We start from the raw sequence: 9643 nt of genomic DNA, 5'->3' as shown, positions 1-9643 counted from the left end.
ATACGACGTATATGTATCCAAAATAATAATAAGCCATTTACTTAAAATGATACAAAAAATATTTGAAATATATATAAAAAAATAAAATTAAACAATATTTTTAAGTGACGTGAATGTTCACTCATGGTGTGCAAGAACATCTAGCTACCTAATATGGTTGATAGGTTAATATAGGTATGTTTTCTAAGCTCCTTCCTTTACTGCCATTAATTATGTAGATATTCACTCCTTAAAATAAGAAATGCACATTCTAAATTTAGTATCCAAAAAAAATTATTTGTAAACACTCAATAATTATTAGTTTTCTTAAATATAGCAGCCAAATATTGTCAGTTTTAAATGATTTTATTTTTAAGTTTAATGATTTTAAATTATCCTAGTTTTATACATATTTATTGGTTTTGATTACTAACGATGTCAAAACGTCGCCCCATCAGTAATAGATGCATATCACTAGAAATGTTTCCTACAATATCAATTGAAGGACGACACAAAAGTAACAAATAATAAATTGATATTTTATTCTATCTAATTTTAAACCCTTTGAATCACTGTTTAACAAGCTTAATTGAATATGATAATAATAAAACTTTATCTTGAAATACTCTTATTTTATATTTCTTTCATTTAAATCAAATATGGCTACGTAAAAGACTCGTTAAGTTTTATTAATTCATCTCACGCTCATTTGTATTTGTCTCTTTATTTATACAAGAAGTGCAGACAAAATACTTTAAATCGTTCGAAGCAAGCGTATACACATACTGGGAGTTCCAAAACTTTGGCTGGACAAAGAGATGAAGAGGTAGTCAATTTATATTTTATTGTAGATATTTCTTCATTTTTTGTTATATTCATTTGTTAGTTATATGATTATGTCAATATCAATGTTGTTACAAAAGCAATTACAGAGAAAACACATTAGTAGAGAAAATATATGAAATATGGTTCATAAAAAAAAGATGGCTCGTATATCCACGACGATATGCATGTTGTTGGTGTAAGTATTAGTTTAAAATTTTCTATTCTTTTTGTATTTATAGTGCTAAATTTAAAATCATTATAATGGAAATCTAGTATGTCTATAGGAAGTGATTGCGAATATTGAGAACTAAGATGAATCCTAGAAGGAGCTTTCACAAAATGATTCGCTTGCACAAGTCTTTGAAAAGGGGAACACATGACGAGTCACAGTGTAGGTTTTGGACCATGTCCCACTCAACTTTTTGGTAATACTGCACAATAGTCAGACTCTGGTGCATAAATTGAGGAGCATTAGAAGATGATTGTCGAATTAAAGGCAGAGGCAGCACAAGAAAAAGAGATGATTTTAATTCAATAACAAAGAGATGATTTGTCATCTGATGTTACTGTAGAGTTGGATTCTTTAGGGAGTGCACCAACTTTATTGCTCGCAAGACCATCTCCTTCTGGCAATCATGACTTACAAGAAAAATTATGAGTTTAAATCAACTGAAGTAGAGGCTATAGAATTCTATTATTTGATTTTGTCTTCACTGTTTATTTACCTAATAGTACTTTTTTTTTTAATTTATAGGCAATGATGAACATATGCACTTTGATAAACCACTAGTTTATGGTTTATCTTGTACTCAATTGAGTGATTTTTATCAACTCTTTACCCACTTATTCATACTATTTGCATGTTTTAGATTTTCCTTCATGGTTTTGTGCTATGATTGAAAACATGCTTCTTTGATCTTATATTTGCTTATTATTAATCCTCTCTTATTACCATTAGATGCCTTGATATGTGTGTTAAGTGTTTTCAGAGATTATAGGGCAGGAATGGCTCAGAGGATAGAAAGGAAGCATGCAAAAGTGGAAGGAATACAAGAAGTTGGAGAAATTGCTAAGCTGTCCAGCCTGACCTCTTCGCACTCAAACGGCTATAACTTTAGCTACAGAGGTCCAAACGACGCGGTTCCAGTTGCATTGGAAAGCTAACGTCTGGGGCTTCGATTTGATATATAATATGCCATAGTTGCTTTGACGCTATGCGACGCGACCGCGTGCTCCATGCGGCCGCGTCGCAGTGACGAAAATCAGCGTATTTGAATTCGCAACCAGCGAATTCTGGGCTGTTTCTGACCCAGTTTGCGGCCCAGAAAACATAGATTAAAGGCTATAAAGTGGAGGAATGCATCCATTCATGAGGAGGCTCTCATAATTCACTTTTCATGTTTTAGATGTAGTTTTAGAGAGAGAGGTTCTCTCCTCTCTCTCTCTTAGGATTAGGATTTAGGACTTCTCTTAGTTTTAGGAGTGACTTTCGATCCCAGGTTTAATGTTCTTTTCTGTTTAATTTCGTTTCCATTTTTATTCACCTTAGTACTTTAATTGGTCTTTATCTTTTGAATAATTGGCTTATGGCTTTCATGTTATGATTTTCTTTATTAATGCAATTGAGGTATTTTCAGATTTGTGATTTATATTTAGCTTTTTACATTCTTGGTTTTGGTTAAGAAATCAGTAACTCAGGAGTTATCCAATTCAACAGCATAATTGATAATTGTTATCTTGCCAATTGAATTGAACTTCAATAATCCCAATCTTTTCTTAGAAAATAAATAGGATTCGAAGATCAAACTAATTAATCCCTTGACTTTCCTTTACTTTAGTAAAGGTTGACTAAGTGGAATTAAGATTCAACTTTCATTATTATTGATAAGGATAACTAAATCTGGACTTCCAATTTCTCATACCTTGCCAAGAGTCTATTTTATTATTATTATTTTATTTTACTTGTCATATAACATATTCCCACCTTACTTCCTAAACCCCAAATTTACAAACTCATAACTAATAATAAGAACATACCTCCCTGCAATTCCTTGAGAAGACGACCCGAGGTTTGAATACTTCGGTTATCAATTTATTTAGGGGTTTGTTACTTGTGACAACAAAAAACTTTTGTAAGAAAGGTTGATTGCTTGGTTTAGTAACTATACTTACAACGAGAGTTTATTATAACTTATAAATCATCAATCTTCGGTTCTTCAAAATGGCGCCGTTGCCGGAGAATTGCAAACGTGTACCTTATTATTGGTTATTGTAAATATTTTTTTGCTTTTTGTTTTTATTTTTGTTTTTGTTTTTGCTTTTTCATAAATTAAGAGGTTATTAGTTTTTATTTAGTTATTAAAAAAAATTTCAAAAATTTGTTCTTAATGTTCATTTTGATCTTCAAGTTGTTCTTCGCGTTCATCTTGACCTTCAAGCTGTTCTTAGTTGTTTTCTTCGTTTTGATCTAAAAATTTGAAATTTGGTGTCATTTTATTGTTTTTTATCTTTCCTCATTAAATTCAAAAATATTTTTAATTAATTTTTTTCGAAAAAAAAATTTCAGATTTTTATTTTTTTTTAATTTTTATCTTATCTTATCTTATTTCAAAAATTAAATTTCAAAATTCAAATTTAAAAATTTTCAAAATTTAAATTTAAAAATTTTCAAATTTCAAATTTCAAATTTCAAATATTCAAATTTCAAAAATTTAAAATTCAAATTTCAAAATTCAAATTTCAAAATTTCAAATTTTAAATTTCAAAATTTAATTTTCAAATTCAAAATTTAAATAACATTTTAATTTAAATTTGTTTTTATTTTTATTTTTAATTTTTATTTTGCTACTATGAACTCTCACCCCTTTGGCTATGAGTCTGGTTACAATTATGTTGCAGGAAGACGAAATTACAATGAGAACAGGCATCAAGGTTGGAACAATCAAAGATGGGAGGAGCCACAAGGATTTGATCAACCCTCATGGCAACAACCACCTCCAGTGGACTATCAACAACCACCACCATATGCCTATGAACCCTTTCCTCAACATGACTTTGGACCACCATACTCACAATTCCCTTTCCACCATTCACCTCCATATGACCCTAACCCACATCCACCATACCAACCACCTTATGAACCAAATGAACCATACATAGATCCACCCCAAACCTCCATGGAGAAAGCACTTGCCAATCTAAACTCTACTATACAAGCTCTCGTTGCCCAAATCAGACCACCAAATACCTTCAACAATCAACCCTCAAGCTCTAGTGCACTTCCTTTTCAACCACAGAATGATCTCTCTATCCCATCACCACCATCCATGGAAGAGCATCCACATCCATCAATCCAAGAGCAACATGATCCCAATGATGCTATTGACATGGAACAAGAGAGAAGGGATCATCTTCGCGAATCCATACTTCATAAGGAGCTAGAGGAGGCCCTAAAGGTGAAGGTAGTAAATATCCTTGAAGATGAAAGAACAATTGAAAGGAGATGTCATGGAAAGCAAATCATCAAGGATGAGTACGATTTTATATTAAAACTACTGGACAAAGCAGTAATTATTAAAGAGGAAAAAGTGGTTGAAGACTTGCGAGATGCTGAACCTCCATGAGAAAGTCAAGACATAGAGCCTCCTTCCAAGACGGTTGCATTTGATGTTGAGGAGGGTGTACAACCTCCAAGGCATACCCTGGTTGAAGACTTGGAAGAGGTTGAAATTAAAGAAGCTTACAAGGAGGTGGAAGTTGTCAGAGAAGAGCACAAGGGAGTGGAGCTTGCAATTTCATTAGAAATACCTCCCCCTAAGTTACCATAATCCTTCACAACATTCAAGTGGGTAAAATTCATATCCCTTAGCTTTCTAATTCCACTTGAATATGGGCTACTGGAGACGGATGGTCAACTTAGAGCTCTTTGTGGCATAGAGAGTAAGAAGAAGATGGTTAGTGGTTGGAGTTGTCCAACAAGGTTCAACATGGTTGCATACTCAAAGTTTAAATGCAAAGGTTGGTGTAAAGCTCAACTGAATGGGTCTAGGACACTGTTTGGTAGCTGCAGTGAGAATTCAAATTATTTATCACCCAGTTGGAAAAATACAGATCCCGACATGGATGGGTGTAAAAGCAAGATTTGGGATCCTGGAATCTGCTCTGACACTTGTTACTCCGGGAGCCTAAGAATCTGTTTGAAGCTTCTTAAGGGCTTTACATGCTTAGTTTGGGACCCCGGAGGTTACTGGAGTGGTGCACAAATTGTGAATCACACTTTTCACAACTCGTACCACTAACCAGCAAGTGCACTGGGTCGTCCAAGTAATACCTTACGTGAGTAAGGGTCGAATCCCACGGAGATTGTTGGTTTGAAGCAATCTATGGTTATCTTGCAATTCTTAGTCAGGAAGTCAATTTTATTTATCAGTTGAATTGCAAATAAAAAAGAGAGCATGAGTTAAAGGTTACTTGTTATGCAGTAATGGAGAATATGTTGGAGTTTTGGAGATGCTTTGTCTTCTGAATCTCTGCTTTCCTCTTTCCTCTGATTCACGCACGCACGTCCTTCTATGGCAAGCTGTGTGTTGGGGTATCACCGTTGTCAATGGTTACATCCTCTCCTCTTGTGAAAATGGTCCAAATGCTCTGTCACAGCACGGCTAATCATCTGAGGTTCCCGATCATGCTGGAATAGGATTCACCCTCCTTTTGCGTCTGTCACTACGCCCAACACTCGCGAGTTTGAAGCTCGTCACAGTCATTCAATCCCTGAATCCTACTCGGAATACCACAGACAAGGTTTAGACTTTCCGGATTCTCATGAATGCCGCCATCAATCTAGCTTATACCACGGAGATTCTGATTAAGGAATCTAAGAGATATTCATTCAATCTGATGTAAAACGGAGGTGATTGTCAGACACACGTTCATGGATTGAGGAAGGTGATGAGTGTCATTGATCATCACCTTCTCCATAGTTAGGCGCGAATGGATATCTTAGATAGGAACACGCATGTTTGAATGGAAAACAGAAATACTTGCATTAATTCATCGAGACACAGCAGGGCTCCTCACCCCCAACAATGGAGTTTAGAGACTCATGCCGTCAAAGAATACAAAGTTCAGATCTAAAATGTCATGAGATACAAAATAAGTCTCTAAAAGTTGTTTAAATACTAAACTAGTAGCCTAGGTTTACAGGAAATGAGTAAACTATAGCAGATGGTATAGAGATCCACTTCTGGGGCCCACTTGGTGTGTGCTGGGGCTGAAATTTAAGCAATTCACGTGCATAAGGCCATTTTGGGCGTTCAACGCCAGGTTTGGATCCATTTCTGGCGTTGAACTCCAAATTATAATCCTTTTCTGGCGCTGGACGCCAGAATTGGGCAGAGAACTGGCGTTGAACGCCAGTTTACGTCATCTATCCTTGAGCAAAGTATGGACTATTATATATTTCTGGAAAGCCCTGAATGTCTACCTTTCAACGCAATTGGAAGCACGCCATTTAGAGTTCTGTAGCTCCAGAAAATCCACTTTGAGTGCAGGGAGGTCAGAATCCAACAGCATCAGCAGTCCTTTTTCAGCCTGAATCAGATTTTTGCTCAGCTCCCTCAATTTCAGCCAGAAAAATACCTGAAATTACAGAAAAACACACAACTCATAGTAAAGTCCAGAAATATGAATTTTTCCTAAAAACTAATGAAAATAAACTAAAAACTAACTAAAACATACTAAAAACTATATGAAATTAACCCCAAAAAGCGTATAAAATATCCGCTTATCACAACACCAAACTTAAACTGTTGCTTGTCCTCAAGCAACTAGACAAATAAAATAGAAGACTAATAGGTTGAGAAGCAATAATATCTCAGAGTTTTTGAGTGAAGCTCAGATTCTAATTAGATGAGCGGGACTAGTAGCTTTTTGCTTCCGAACAGTTTTGGCATCTCACTTTATCCATTGAAGCTCAGAGTGATTGGCATCTATAGGAACTTAGAATTCAGATAGTGTTATTGATTCTCCTATTTCAGTATGATGATTTTTGAACACAGCTATTTCATGAGTCTTGGCCGTGGCCCTAAGCACTTTGTTTTCCAGTATTACCACCGGATACATAAATGCCACAGACACATAATTGGGTGAACCCTTTGGATTGTGACTCAGCTTTGCTAAAGTCCCCAATTAGAGGTGTCCAGAGTTCTTAAGCACACTCTTCTTTCTGCTTTGGACCTTGACTTTAACCGCTCAGTCTCAAGTTTTCACTTGACACCTTCACGCCACAAGCACATGGTTAGGGACAGCTTGATTTAGCCGCTTAGGCCAGGATTTTATTCCCTTAGGCCCTCCTATCCACTGATGCTCAAAGCCTTGGGATCCTTTTTATTACCCTTGCCTTTTGATTTTAAGGGCTATTGGCTTTTTCTTTTTTTTTTTTTTTGCTTTTTCTTGCTTCAAGAATCATTTTTATGATTTTTCAGATTATCAATAACATGTCTCATGTTCACCATTCTTTCAAGAGCCAACATATTTAACAGTCTTAAACAACAAATTCAAAAGACATATGCACTGTTCAAGCATTCATTCAGAAGACAGAAAGTATTGCCACCACATGTAACTAATTAGAATTTCTCTTATTAAAACTCGAAATTTTATTGCCTCTTATTCAAAAGATCTTCTATTTTATTCATGTTTGCTGATGATGAGAAAAATAAACTATGGCTTAATTGGAGATAAAATCAAAATAGATACTAATTACTACTATATGACTCCTAAGGTGAACTTCTATAACGACACTATCACAGAGTTAAAGCAGAAATTGGAATTTAACAACCTTTGTTCTGGGAAATGGGTGTTCCTCTGATCCGTGGGGTGCTTGATTCTTCAAGAGAAAACTTCTGGCGCTTCAATTCTCTTAAGTCACGCCCTTGCTCCTCTTGTTCTTTAAACATATAGGTCAGCATTTGACTGTGTTCCTTCTGTTCTTTTATTATTTGCTCCATAGCTTCCCGTATCTTGGTGACAGACGTCTCAAGATACTCCCAGTATTCAGATTGAGGGATTTCTGGGAGAAATTCCTGTGTTTTCTTCTTGGTGGGATCCTCCTGCGCTTGTTGTTTTTCCATTGATGCCTTGGTGATTGGTTTCTCAACTGAGATATACTCAGTTATTCCCATTCTTACTCCGGCGTCCTTGCAGAGCAGAGAAATCACGCTTGGATAAGCCAACCTGGCCTCTTTAGAATTTTTGTTAGCAATTTTGTAGAATTCAGCTGAGATTAGCTGATGAACCTCCACTTCCTTTCCCATCATGATGCAATGGATCATCACTGCTCTTTTAACTGTGACTTTAGAACGGTTGCTAGTAGGCAACAGAGAATGCCCAATGAAGTCCAGCCATCCTCTGGCGACTGGTTTGAGATCCTCTCTCTTGAGTTAATTTGGGACACCCTTTGTGTTGGTGGTCCACCTGGCTCCAGGGATACATATGTCCTCTAGAATCTTATCCAGGCCCTTGTCTGTTCTCATCATTCTCCTGTTGAAGGAGTCTGGATCGTCTTTCAGCTGAGGTAGCTTTAAGATCTCTCTGATCTTATCAGGGATGGTATGAACAATCTTTCCTCTGACCATGGTCCGATATTCATAGAAAGCAGTTCCAGATAGTTTTTGCTTGTCAGTCTGCCACATATTAGCATAGAACTCCTGGACCATATTCCTTCCCACTTTCGTTTCAGGATTAGCTAGGACTTTCCAGTTCCTGATTCGAATTTGCTCCTGGATCTCCGGATATTCATCTTCTTTTAGATCGAATCTAACTTCCGGGATCACTGATCTCAGACCCATTATTTTGTTATAATGGTCTGAATGTTCTTTAGATAAGAACTTCCCTTGATTCCAAAGTGGTTTTGGAACGCTCTCTTTCTTGCCTCTTGGAGTGGGTTGTTTTCCTTTGGGAGCCATGATCTTAGTGATCGCGGATAAACACACCAAACTTAGAGGTTTGCTTGTCCTCAAGCAAAAGAAAAGAAAGGAGAGGGATAGAAGGAGAGCTAGGTGCAATTGTTGATGGGAGGGGAGGGAGGCCGAACTCAAATTTATAGGGAGGGAGGGTGGGTTTTCGAAAAAAAGAGATAAAGATATGATAAAAAGATTTATTTGGAAAAGATAAGATAGAAGATATGATAAGAGAAGATATAGTTTAAAATTGAGAGGATATGAAAGATTTTTGAAAAAAGATAGATTTAGATTTTGAAAAAGATAAAGTGGAGGTTTTGAAAAAGATATTGATGAGTTGAAAAGATAGATTTGTAAAAAATTTTGAAAAGAGTTGGATTGAATTTGCAAAGAGGGTTGGTGCTTATGGATTAAGATATATTTGATATTTTTAAGGTAGGGTTTTTAGAAATTATGGAATTTAGAAATCAAGGTTCTTAACATGTTTATGTAAGAAATCATTAATTGAAGTAAGAAAATCAAGATTGGAATGAAAAAATATGAAGAAAAATGAACTTGCCTCCTCCCCATCATCCTGGCGTTTGAACGCCCAAACACTGCCTGTTTTGGGCGTTCAACGCCCAAATGCTGCTCTCCTGGGCGTTCAACGCCCAGCTGCTGCCATTACTGGCGTTCAACGCCCAGTGGGTGCCCATTTCTGGCGTTGAACGCCCAGATTGCTACCATTACTGGCGTTCAACGCCCAGTGGATGCCCATTTTGGGCGTTGAACGCCCAAAATACACTTTTACTGGCGTTTTCTTGCTAGTGAGCTCTTTTTCTCTGTTTTGTGTGCCGAGTCCTTCTGTAACTCTGTGGACTTATACAAATGATTCCTCACCTTAG

This window comes from Arachis ipaensis, chromosome B1 (genome assembly GCF_059453495.1).
Source record: "Arachis ipaensis isolate K30076 ecotype BB chromosome B1, ASM5945349v1, whole genome shotgun sequence".
NCBI lineage: Eukaryota > Viridiplantae > Streptophyta > Magnoliopsida > Fabales > Fabaceae > Arachis > Arachis ipaensis.
Note: the sequence above shows the minus strand (reverse complement) of the source record.